At 35.8% G+C, this 13342-nt stretch overlaps 1 protein-coding gene across 1 annotated transcript in view; it reads left to right on the top strand.

Annotated features, from left to right (window-relative positions):
- Prp4k (Pre-mRNA processing factor 4 kinase) overlaps nucleotides 1–13342 on the top strand; it is a 39629-nt gene that overhangs the window by 13317 nt on the left and 12970 nt on the right. The window lies entirely within an intron of this gene.

The raw sequence follows: 13342 nt of genomic DNA, 5'->3' as shown, positions 1-13342 counted from the left end.
TAATTTTTGTACGAATTGTATATTTTGAAGGGATTTAGCTAGAAAGTTGGAATTTGGTATGGAAATCAAGGTTGGGAAGTGGTGTTTATAAAAGGAAATTGTTTGGGAAATTAGTACTCATGTGTACGAAGAGTTCTGAATGGTACTAAATGTAGTACAATTTGGATTTTGGCTCACTGATTGAGAGTTAGATGTACCAAAGGGTTTTTGGAAATTCGACCTATAAGTGTACTAAAAGATACTAAATTTAGTACCATTTGTATATTTTCAACTGATATAGCTAGAATCCCGGAATTTGGTATGGAAATCAAGGTTGGGAAGTGGTGTTTATAGAAGGAAATGGTTTTGGAAAAGCGTACTCATGTTCACGAAAAGTTGTAAATGGTACTAAATTTAGTACAATTTGGATTTGGGTGAACAGATAGAGCGGGAATTCTGAAATTTGGAATATGGGTCACTGATGGAGAGTTACCAAAGTTACTAAATTTAGTACCAGTTGTATATTTTCAACTGATATAGCTAGAATACTGGAATTTGGTATGGAAATCAAGGTTGGGAAGTGGTGTTTATAGAAGGAAATGGTTTTGGAACACGAAAAGTTCTAAATGGTACTAAATTTAGTACAATTTGGATTTGGGTGAACGGATAGAGCTGGAAACCAGAAATTTGGAACTATGATTATTGTTAAAGTGTAAGAATGAGATATGGGTGTAGTTTTGTAAATTCGTACTTATGTCCACGAAAAGTACTAAATGGTACTTAATTTGGTACAACTTGGGGTTGGGTAAACAGATAGAGCTGCAAACCTGAAATGTGGATTATTGAGGTAGCTTTGGAAATTCGTACTTATGTGTACGAAAAGTACTAAATGGTACTAAATTTGGTACAATTTAGATTTGCATAAATGGAAAGAGGCGGAATCCTAAAATTTGGAGTAGTGATTACTGTTGTAGTATAGGATTGTGGTAGTTTTGGAAATTCGTACTTATGTGTACGAAAAGTACTAAACTGTTCTAAATTTGGTACAATTTTGATTTGGGTGAACGGATAGAGCTGGAAACCTGAAATTTGTAATTAGGATTGCTGTTTAAGTGTAGGATTGATTTATGTAGGTAGCTTTGGAAATTGGTACTTATGTATACGAAAAGTACTAAAGTGTACTAAATTTGGTACAATTTGGACTTGGATTAATAGATAGAGGCGGAATCCTAAAATTTGGAATAGTGATTACTGTTGGAGTATAGGATTGTGGAAGTTTTGGAAATTCGTACTTATGTGTACGAAAAATACTAAACTGTTCTAAATTTGGTACAATTTCGATTTAGGTGAACGGATAGAGCTGCAAACCGGAATTGTGGAATTACGATTACTGTTGTAGGGTAGGATTGAGTTACGGAAATAGCTTTGGAAAATTGTACTTATGTGTACGAAAAGTTATGGTGAACCGATTGTAATAAAATTTACTGTTGGAGTACAGGATTGAAATTTGGAAATTTGTACTTATGTGTAGGAAAAGTATCGTGAAATTTGGAATTGTGATTACTTTTGCGTGGAGGATTCAGACAAATTTCGGAAATTCATTCTTATGTGTACTAAATACTTTTTGTACACAAAAGTACGAATTTCCGAATGGTACTACATTTGGTAGCATTTGGATATGGGTACAATTAACTGAAAAGGAAAGTCCTTATGAGTAAGGATTAAGGATTATTACATGTTTCAAAAGGACAACGGCCTCAAAAGTATGGGTTTCCTTCAAGAAATTCCCGTTTTTTCTAAGAGGACAATCCGAAACTCGATTAAGATCACCCCATATTGAAACTTTAGAGCATTTCATGGCTTTAAAATTCATAAACAAGACATAACACCCGGAATTTTGTCGTTACAGTTGTTATATTTGTAGATGACCAATTTTTGTGGATTTTACGATCCAGTGTACGTTGGACTTGTTACTATAAGTACTATAACTGCCATTAAAACCAATTAATAAACAGCCCAATCATAAACATCATATCACCGTGAGTTTTCTGACTCTCGCCTCCTCGTTTACTATAAACACCATAAGGGAGAACAAAACTCACGTTCGTGAGAAATGTTGCTATCATAAATGTCAAAAAAGTGAGAATGTGAGGCAATTTTCTCTCACTACAGAAATGGAGGTGAGTTGAACAGAAAATGTAAATATGGAAATTTTTTATAGAAAAAAATCGACGAAAACGAGTATTTTGCATTTTTAATGATATTTAATAGCGTTTATTTATGTTTTACGTTAAAAGTAACAAATAAAAATCAATTAGAAATTCTTTTGGCAACTGCACATGTTCATCCGTGTTTTAATGAAGCAAGGAAGACCTCAATCGAGTTTGGCGTAATTTGGAGGCGGAGTTGAAGTTGGCCAATATTTTTCATATATGGGAAGCGGTTCAGAATCATAGGATTGCAACACGAATGGAAGAGGACCCAATCAGGAGCAACCCCTTTCTGCAATTGTTGTTCCTCGATAGAACAATGTGCATATTACTTAATGTACATACATACATATGTAGGTACTTACAAACTTTGCGGCAACTCAAGATAATAAGTGACATATCGTAAGTGCCTTTGAATTGTTCTTTGTTCGCTAAGGTTCCCAGCAAAATATTCGATGCCAAAGATGCTATTCAAGCATGAGTACAAGTGACATGTCGCCATTTTACCACCTTCGCCCATTCTTTTTACAAGACCATTACCCCCAAAAGATCCAAATCATTTTGGATGGCATCTTCAATAACCCAGTGGAATGGTATCTTAACCCAACTTGGCATGACATCACCACGAAGAAGAAGGAGTCAAAATATGAAGGATTAAATTCTTAAAGTAAAATATAAACATATTCAGGGCAATGATGAATATTTCCCTGGGAAATTTTTCCGCACGGAAATCAATTTGAAATGGTGAAATTCTTTAAAAATCAATATTTTTAAACGTGGAAAACTACTAGAATCGCCTAATTATGGAGTATTCTCGTTAATCGATAAAAATATTCCCTTTTTGGAGACAAATACGGAAATAAAAAAAAAATGTAAAATTGGAAAAAGGGAACAAATTCCGCACGGAATTTTTATTCATGATTGCCCTGATTATAAAAAAACGTAACAAAAAGAAAGATAACATTATGAAATTGGTTTAAATGTTGAAGAAAGGAATTTAATTGAATTGTACTTAGCACTCATAAAATTGGTCCTAATGCTGGAGAAATGATCGGATGTTTCACGTATTGTATTTATTTACAATTCTTGAAATTCCTTCAAATGCTGAAGATGGGATCTTTCGCAACTTCATTTGAACTAATACAGAAGATCCAGTGAGATATTGGCATCGCATGGAACAACTTCCACAAAATTTTGCTTGGTTTTCTTAGTATTCCTCAGCCTTTGTCGTTTCGGCCATCATCCAAAATGCAATATTAAACATTTTCATTTTTTGCCATTTAATGACCTTTAAACGATATTTGTTAACTTTTTTTTTTTGCAAATTGCAGAAAAACAGCTGTTACAGATGTTGCCACATATCAAACATTTAATATTTTTTATCAATTACCAAGTGTTTTTAAAGTGGATTGTTGATAAAAAGTATTTTTCGTTTTAGAAATATTAATTTAATTTAAAATAAAGTAGTGTTTTATTAAAAAAAATTAGGAATTTAGTTACTGCAAAATTATGTGTAAATAAAATAACGATATGGCAACACAAATTATATTTTCAAGGGTTCACAAATTGCGGCAATATTTTCAATTTTCCAACTTGTGAACCCTTCTTCACTTTTTTCGCTCCTCCCTTGTCATTTGTGATAGGTCGAGAAGTGAGAAGTGAACTGCAACTCACTCGTGAGAAGCTCCCTACGTGAGTATTCATGATCGCTATGATACTCTTTATGATCTTAGATACAGACTTAGTTTCATTTTGTTCAAAAATATCAAGAATTTTTTACACAGTTCCAGGAGGATTCTCCGTTGTATACTAACTTTTGCGACATAAATTTTGGTCTTTTGGGATTCGAACCGTACATTTGCTAATGTACGCAAATATTGCGCACTTTTAATTGTTATTACGGAAGACAACCTTCTTGTCTATCAAATAAAACTAATTCTTTGTTGTTTTCAATAAGTTATAGTGATATTTATCCCTAATACATTTTGGTTTCAACGGTGTATACTAACTTTTGAACAAAATTGTTTTTTTTTTTAAATGGTTTTTTAGAAAGTACATTTGAAAATGAAATTCTATGCGACTATGTTTTACAAGAAGGTTTTTAGCCCTTGTGAACAAAAAGGGCTAAATTAAAATGTGTAAAAAATAACTGTTATATAGGGGACATGTCAAACAAAGCGTGCGCATTAAGTAACATTTTTTGACTAAAGGTTTTCTACATCTTGATATCACAAATGACGAAATTCTAATAAAACATGGACTGGAATTTAAAATGGGTATTTTTTGGAAATTCGAACATATGGTATATGAACAGTACTAAAAAGAAATTAAATATAAATTAAAATAGGTATTAGTACATCAAAATTTTCAGTGTCCACCATTTTCATATGAAATATTGTTTATTTGCATATTATTCCCTTTCCGCATACGAAGTAGCGGGCATTTTGCTAGTATACTATATTTGTATGTTAAATTATCATCTGATGAGCTTTCAAAAACGTTTCAAGTTTATAGACTCCCGTATTTTTAATGACACCGGTCCTTATAACGTCAATAGATCACCATTACTCACCACCAAACCAATCCCTTATCGGGAGCCAAACTTCTGAGCTTTGCTAATAAACGATATAACATCACTCTAGAGCAGACGTGACCAAAAAGAGAACAGCCCAAAATGTTAATGTATTCAAACTATTGGCAACTTATGACTGTGTGTTAGTGTGTTTTTATGCACGCACGCTACAAAACAAAAACAAATCAAAACATTATCTCTTTTTCGTACGCTCTTTCTATGCATTCGGGTCGTATGTGTGTAAATTGCCGAAAAACTTCGGCACCGCTGTGTCGAAGAAGAACACATTTGCTTTAGAGTCTAGACTCTGAATTTTATTAAATCGAAAAATTCTTTAAAAAATCTACGCTTCGTCTCATTGAGGAGGAAATAAAAATTCTTTAAAAAAATCCACGCTTCAATTCAGGAATGATGCAATTAAAATTCTTTAAAAAATCTACGCTTCGTCTCATTGTGGAGGAAATAAAAATTCTTTAACATTCTTTTTGTAAGCGTCATAGAGTACAGATCGATCTCCCGCGCGGAAAAAACCAAGCAAAACCACCAAAACAAAAGCTAAAGTGCCAATTTTCAGAATTAAAATAATTAACTCCTGTGTCAATAAGAATTCTTATATGGTGTTGTGTGTTATTTTTTAATAAACCTCTGTTGCTGGTGCTTTTTATAAACAGTGCAACGTGCCTTTCTTTTGCATCCTCAGTTACCAGAAATTTCTGATGCTGTGTTAGTGTGTGTGCATACGTTAAAGAACAGTTATTTTCTAGAACTTACAAGATTCCTCTCTAACGATCTAGATAGTGTAAAATAATATTACATTCCAAACTTTTTATAACTAGTTAGCCATGGCGGAGGGTGTTAACATCCTCCCCGCTAGACTGTCTAGGCCTGAAACCAGGCATTCTCGAAAATTTATTGAAACTAAAAAACCTAGAATAGAAAGCAGTGAAAAGAACAATAGTCCTAACCGCGATAGAAACCGAAGTCGTACGCGAGATACGGTGCACAAAAAACCTCGTTGTGATGTGCTAGGAAAGTCTAGAAATGATTCAAACGGTGACTTAAATGAACCCCAAGCAATGCAAGTGTCAAGTGAACTTGAAATTTCACAAGTTGACAATGACAACAAAAATGAACATAGCAAAAAAGAATTTTTGTATGATGTCGATCACCAGGGTCCATTTATTGTCTACATAGACAGAGTAGACTCCAGTGGCAATATTATCCCTATCAATTCAATCTCTTTGTCAAGGCTCTTCAAAACGCTTTACATACCAGGAATACTGGATACGTTTAAAATTGGATATGGCAGAGCAAAGGTCTATTGCAGAAGTGCTCAAGCCGCTAACCTTTTATTAAGAAATGTACAACTAAATGAAAAAGGATATCAAGGTAAGATTCTTGCACATTTTGTTTCAAAGGCCGGTATCATATTCGGAGTTCCCACCGAAATACCCATCGAAGAAGTTCAAGCGTCAATTAAGTCTGATGTTCCTATTCTGAGTGTAACAAGACTTACGAGAGTGGACAAAGGAGTACGAGTACCTACGCCAAGAATTAAAATCCTGTTTAAAGGATCCGACTTGCCTAAGACTGTTAAAATTTTTGATTACACAAAACGGGACGTCAAACATTTTGTATCATTCTCTCAATGCTACAGATGTTTCCGTTTTAATCACTTCGCCGACCACTGCAAGGAAAAAGTAGCCTTATGCCGTACTTGTTCCAAAGTCCACGAAGAGGACGAGGATTGTAAGCTACCTGTAGCCTGTTCCAATTGTGAGGGTAGTCGTGCCCCTACTCATAAGAATTGCCCTGTACGAGAGGAAGCATATCAAATTAAGAGGATAATGACCATTGAAAATGTCACATACAAGGAGGCGCGTAAAAAATACTCCCCTGCGTTCTCAAACAGATTTGATATACTTGGTGAAAACATAGAATCGGAATTCCCCTTAGCTAACAGTTCACGCAATAAAATAAAATCCAAACCAGTTGTCTTAAATAACACAGCCGAGTCGGCTAAGTTCATACACGCAAGAAATTCTTACGCAAAGGTAACCAAGGTAAACAAAAACCGACAAAGAGAAGCAGAAAACGCTGCAAAAACAATGTTGGAGCACAAAAGAGTTCTAGAAGAGGGAGAAACCTACAACTCAGAAAACGGCGAAGCTCTTAAGTGTCTGGAAAAAGTTAAAGAGATTCAAGACTTTTTGTGTAAAATTGCAAATGAAATACAAACCGTCAGCCAAGGCGAAAACAAAAATATCCCAAGCGAGTTTTCTCGCTATTTTGTTAATTTAAAACAGACAAATAGTTGACATAGATACTTATGAAATAAGGAAACGTACGGAGGAGCTGAAAAACAGCAGAGAAATGTTGTGATCTTGCTTATTATAAATCTTACCTTCTTCAATTATATATATTTAATTTTTATCTTATACCTCTTTACTCATCAATATGATTATACTTCAATACAATATACAAAGCATCAATAAACCAGAAAATAAAAATCTCCTCGAACTGTTCTTACACGAAGAAAATGTCGACATAGCTATCCTATCGGAAACTTGGGTTAAAGATAACTCAAGCATAAGCCTACTCGACTATAACTTTGTCAGTAAGGCCAGATCCGATGGATACGGTGGCGTAGGGCTCGCCATTCGACGAAATATTTCGTATAGCATCATAAGCTTCAATTCCAATTATGAGATCATTGGCATTACGACGCACAACTTGCTTAAAAAAACCTAAATATCAAAGCGGTCTACCTTCCACCAAACCTTAGAAGAAACGAATACAGAAACATAATTAAAACAATCTTCGAAGCAGCAACAAAACTTCAAGGTACAACCTTAATAGCAGGAGATTTCAATGCTAAAGCCGTCTCATGGGGCAATCAAATAACTGATGCACAAGGGGATTTACTTCTCAACCAAGTAAATGATCATGACTTCATTTGTCTCAACAATGGTGAGCCAACATTTTCAGTTAACAATTCATGGTCAGCTATAGATCTCACTTTTATAAATACATCAGACCACCACATAACTTGGAACGTTCACTCAACAAAGCTAACCAGTAGTAATCACTAATAATAATAATTGTTCCACAAACATCCCATAAGGGACAAGGGAGACTTCTCTCATATCAATGAGTGCACCCCGATTCATATTAGCTCAATGATATGGGACCTACAGTTTATCGCCGAGTCCGAACGGCGTGTCTAAGACACCACTTTTGTAGAGAAGTTTTACATGGCTGAAATACTCAGGAAATGTCGCCAACATTACTGAGGGGTATTTTGCCACCGTTGAAAAGTGTTTTGATGTTGCCTGGCCGGGGAATCGAACCAACGACCTTATGTGTGCAGGGCGGGCGTGCATACCATTGCACCACGGTGGCACCAACCAGTAGTAATCACTACCCGATAATAGTAATCACTCCCCGATAATAATAAAGATTTTTAAAAACAATAAGCCCAGAAACCGGAACAAAATTCAATTTAACAAAGTATATTCAGATATAAATAACATGAAAGTTGGCAGCAACCTTTCTGAGTTCACCTTAAATATGAAGACAGTTATACAGAACAACACCATCTCTATTGACCCCAACAATAAACATACACCAAAGCCTTGGTGGGATGATGAAATAAAAGAGTTATATCAAATCAGAATGAGGGCTAGAAGAAAATATCAAAGAACCAAATCATGGGAAGATTGTCTGGCGCTGGGCGAAGCTGAAAGGAGGTTGTACAAAAAAATATTAAGGAGAAAAATAAGATGTTTTAAAAAGTTTCAAAGTCAATTAAATAACCCGACTTCAAGTAAGGACGTGTGGAACATGATTAAAAACGTCAAAAAGTATAACAAGGAAAAACCAATAAACAACATCTGGAACGAACAACAAAAGAAAGAATATCTAGATTTTATTGTGCAACAATATAATGGCAACACAAACTCAACGCCACCCATTTTTGGAAATATCCTTAGTGATCGTCCTGCTCTCGATCCAAAAACATTTGAAAATTTCTTAAATAGCAGCACTGTTTCGGCACCTGGGCCAGATGGCATTTCATATGGAATGATTGCGAGCCTTAACAATGAAGAAAAACAAAAATTTTTCTAAATGCTATTAGACATATGGAACACAGGAGATTTCCCAGAAGAATGGAGGCGAATCAGGATTTCACCCATTCCCAATAAAGGAAAGGATCTGTCTGACATCCAAAACTATCGACCCATTGCATTAATGTGTACTTCACAAAAAATTCTTGAAAGTGCCATCAAAGAGATTATGCTGCGTTTTACCGAAGAGGAGAAAGTTTAACCAAGCAGGTCATATGCATTCCGACCAGGTAGATGTACTACAAGTTGTATCAATGACGTCATAAACTCAATTGAAATACTAAAAAGATCCGGAAATCATGTTGTGGGTGCGTGTGTTGACGTTGAGAAGGCGTTTGACAACACCAACATTGCCAAGCTAGCAAGAATTTTATTCGAAAAAGGTGTCAACTCACATGTAATGTAAATGTGGCAAAAATTCAAGGATCGTGACAAATGGACTTCCCCAGGGCAGTGGGCTAAGTCCTATCCTTTTAATATTTACACCATTCAATTGCATAGGACCACTTCGGACAACGTAGCAATCTTTCAATTTGCCGATGATTTTTTTATCTTATGCCACGATAAAGTTCATCAAAAAGCGAGAGATCGCCTCGAGGATAACTCCAGAGATTCTACAACAGCTGCACCAATTTTGATCTAAGTATCAACATGGAAAAGGTAAACACCATTCATTTTTGTCGTAGACCAAAACCGCTGAAAATCAGAGTTAATGATAAGGAACTTAACCAAACAAATAGTATTAAAAAGGCGTTCGCTAAAGCAAAATTGGAATATGGCGCTACAGCAATTTCAAACCTGACTAAATGCTCAGAGAAAAGAATAAAAACATGTGTCCAGAGCTTCCTTCGCAAAGCCTTAGGGCTCATAAGGACGACACCTACGCCAATTATTTACCACTTAGCAGCAGAATTGCCACCTCGTTACAGATTTCAATTTGCCACAGCCAAGGAGTTAGTCAAAGCTAAGGCCTACGGGCTTCCCAACATCTACAACGCCAGACAAATGTCAACACTCATCACTAGTTATGCACAAGTGCTTAAACAATTTGAAGATATCGGGTGTTTTTTTTAGTGGTATAGAACTTCGAATTGAAATAAAACACAAGAAAATCGTTTTAATGTCCATCATTTTGGCTTTATTGGAAGGATAATTTTATGCCATTAATGTTTAAATATGATTTCGGGCATGTGGCCGCCGCGGCTGGCTCGAATAAAGCCAATTCTAGATGTCAAATTTTCAACCACTTTTTCGAGCATATGGGGCCGTATGTCGACAATAACGCCACGAATGTTGGCTTCCAATTCCCCTAACGTTTCTGGTTTGTTGGCGTAGACGAGCGACTTCACATATCCCCAAAGAAAATAATCCAATGGTGTCAAATCACACGATCTTGGTGGCCAATTGACAGGTCCATTCCGCGAAATTATGCGCTCATCGAATGTTTCCTTCAATAAATCGATTGTGACGTGCGCTGTGTGGCATGTAGCGCCGTCTTGTTGGAACCACAACTCATCCACATTCATCATGGCTCTATACCGGTCTCCATTAACGGTAACTGCCTCTCCAGCATTATTTCGGAAGAAGTATGGCCCAATGACTCCACCAGCCCATAGAGCACTGTTCGACGTCTCTGCGGATGCGTATTATCATATAGAGTAAACGTAGTGCGAAAACGATACATGGTTAACCGAATTAATTGCTCCGATGGACGATTATATATATATATATATATAATTGTTCCACAAACATCCCAGATGGGACAAGGGAGACTTCTCTCATATCAATGAGTGCACGCCGATTCATATTGGCTCAATGATATGGGACCTACTTTTTATTGCCGAGTCCGAACGGCGTGTCGTACAACACCACTTGTAGAGAAGTTTTTCATGGCTTAAATACTCAGGAAATGTCGCCAGCATTACTGAGGGAGAATTTTGCCACCGTTGAAAATTTGATGTTGCTTGGCCTGGGATTCGAACCGCAGACCTTCTGTGTGCAAGGCGGACGTGCTAACCATTGCACCACGGTGGCCCCCATGGACGATTATGTCGACCATAAAATGGACGGAGCTTGCGGTAAACTTCGCGAACTGAACCATTATTTTCGAAATAAATTTGCACGATTTGCAAGCGTTGTTCTTTTGTCAACCTGTTCATGATGAAATGGCAAACCAAACTGAACATAAATGACATTAGAGTTGCCAGATTTGACCACAAAATGCCAGTTTTATCTCTATTCGAAAAACAAACCTGTAAAAACACACCCTATATAATAAACAACGTTGCGGAAACAAATGTAATACCCTTGTCTCCAAATAATGTAACCATCTTTACTGACTTCTTCCCAGGTCTTGTAACCAGAAAGAGAGAAGCAAACAATGAAATCATTACTCAACTTGTAAACGAGAAGATCAGTAACCTGCAACAACAAGGCTTTGAAGTTTTCATCACAGACGGATCCGTTTCCAACAATTCATCTGGTGCAGCACTACTACACATAAATAGTAACACTATTGAGTCATTTTATACGAACAAAAAGCTCACATCAATGTCAGCTGAGGTTTTAGCTTTCCTGCAAACTGTTCTTTTTGCGCAAAACAGAAATTTCCCAAAAATAGCAATATTTTCAGACAGTCTCAGTGGGATTTTAGCTATAAATGCAAAACAACACAAAAATTTCCTCATCGACGAGCTCCTCAGGAAGCTGAACTCATCAACAATGTTAGTAGAAATGCATTTCATACCAGCCCCCCTATTCCGTAACTTTTTAACAACTTTACTCATTGTTTATTTTACAACAATTTCATTTGTTTGTTTTGTAGTTGTTACAAAAACAAAAGAAATTTTAACAACTTTTCAATCGATAAAAGTTACATTCTTGGACATCAACTAGCCTATCAACGATGTCATATCCGTAATCCAAGACAAAATCTGGGAAGATTGGACAAGGGAGTACTCAAATATAGCCCTAGAAAGCAACTCGCATTACTATAACATTTTTCCTGAGCCAAATAGAACAACTTGGTTCAAGAAATCCAAGCTTCACCCTAGTGATCAAAAACAGTCAACCGCATTCTTAGCAACCACTCTTTTAGTAAAAGCACACTATACAAAATGCACGTAGTCCCATCGGGTGATTGCGATACTTGTAATTCAGAGGACACTGTTTCGCACATCTTGTTTGAATGCACCAAATATAGCAACATAAGAGGCAACTACTCCACCTTTAATGAAATCCTCACAGTCGAGGACTTCATGGTTAAACATAAGGGAGAACATTTGTATGATCTAGTCAAATTTCTAAGAGAAACCAAGACTGAAATATAATTTTAAGGCACATAGACCAATTCTATACAATTTGTTTTGGCCCCATACATGGGATTGCTTGGCAAGCCCTTGGACCATTTACACCTTTCTCTATAGCATAAATATAGACAAAGGCAGTGGAGAGAGAAAAAAAATTCTTTAAAAAATCCACGCTTCAATTCAGGGATGATGCAACAAAAAATCTTTACAAAATCCACGCTTCAATTCAGGGATGATGCAATAAAAAATCTTTAAAAAATCCACGATTCAATTCAGGGATGATGCAATAAAAAATCTTTAAAAAATCCACGCTTCAATTCAGGGATTTGGCAATTAAAAAATCCAAGCTTCAATTCAGGGATGATGCAATAAAAATTCTTTAAAAAATCCACGCTTCAATTCAGGGATGATGCAATAAAAATTCTTTAAAAAATCCACGCTTCAATTCAGGGATTTGGCAATTAAAAAATCCAAGCTTCAATTCAGGGATGATGCAATAAAAATTCTTTAAAAAATCCACGCTTCAATTCAGGGACGATGCAATAAAAATTCTTTAAAAAATCCACGCTTCAATTCAGGGATTTGGCAATTAAAAAATCCAAGCTTCAATTCAGGGGTGATGCAATAAAAATTCTTTAAAAAATCCACGCTTCAATTCAGGGATGATGCAATAAAAATTCTTTAAAAAATCCACGCTTCAATTCAGGGATGATGCAATAAAAATTCTTTAAAAAATCCACGCTTCAATTCAGGGATGATGCAATAAAAATTCTTTAAAAAATCCACGCTTCAATTCAGGGATGATGCAATAAAAATTCTTTAAAAAATCCACGCTTCAATTCAGGGGTGATGCAATAAAAATTCTTTAAAAAATCCACGCTTCAATTCAGGGATGATGCAATAAAAATTCTTTAAAAAATCCACGCTTCAATTCAGGGATGATGCAATAAAAATTCTTTAAAAAATCCACGCTTCAATTCAGGGATGTGGCAATAAAAATTCTTTAAAAAGTCCACGCTTCAATTCAGGGGTGATGCAATAAAAATTCTTTAAAAAATCCACGCTTCAATTCAGGGATGATGCAATAAAAATTCTTTAAAAAATCCACGCTTCAATTCAGGGATGTGGCAATAAAAATTCTTTAAA

The sequence above is a fragment of the Musca autumnalis genome, unplaced genomic scaffold (genome assembly GCF_047663935.1).
Source record: "Musca autumnalis isolate F117 unplaced genomic scaffold, ASM4766393v1 scaffold_1, whole genome shotgun sequence".
NCBI lineage: Eukaryota > Metazoa > Arthropoda > Insecta > Diptera > Muscidae > Musca > Musca autumnalis.
Note: the sequence above shows the minus strand (reverse complement) of the source record. Positions and strands in the feature narration are given on the sequence as shown.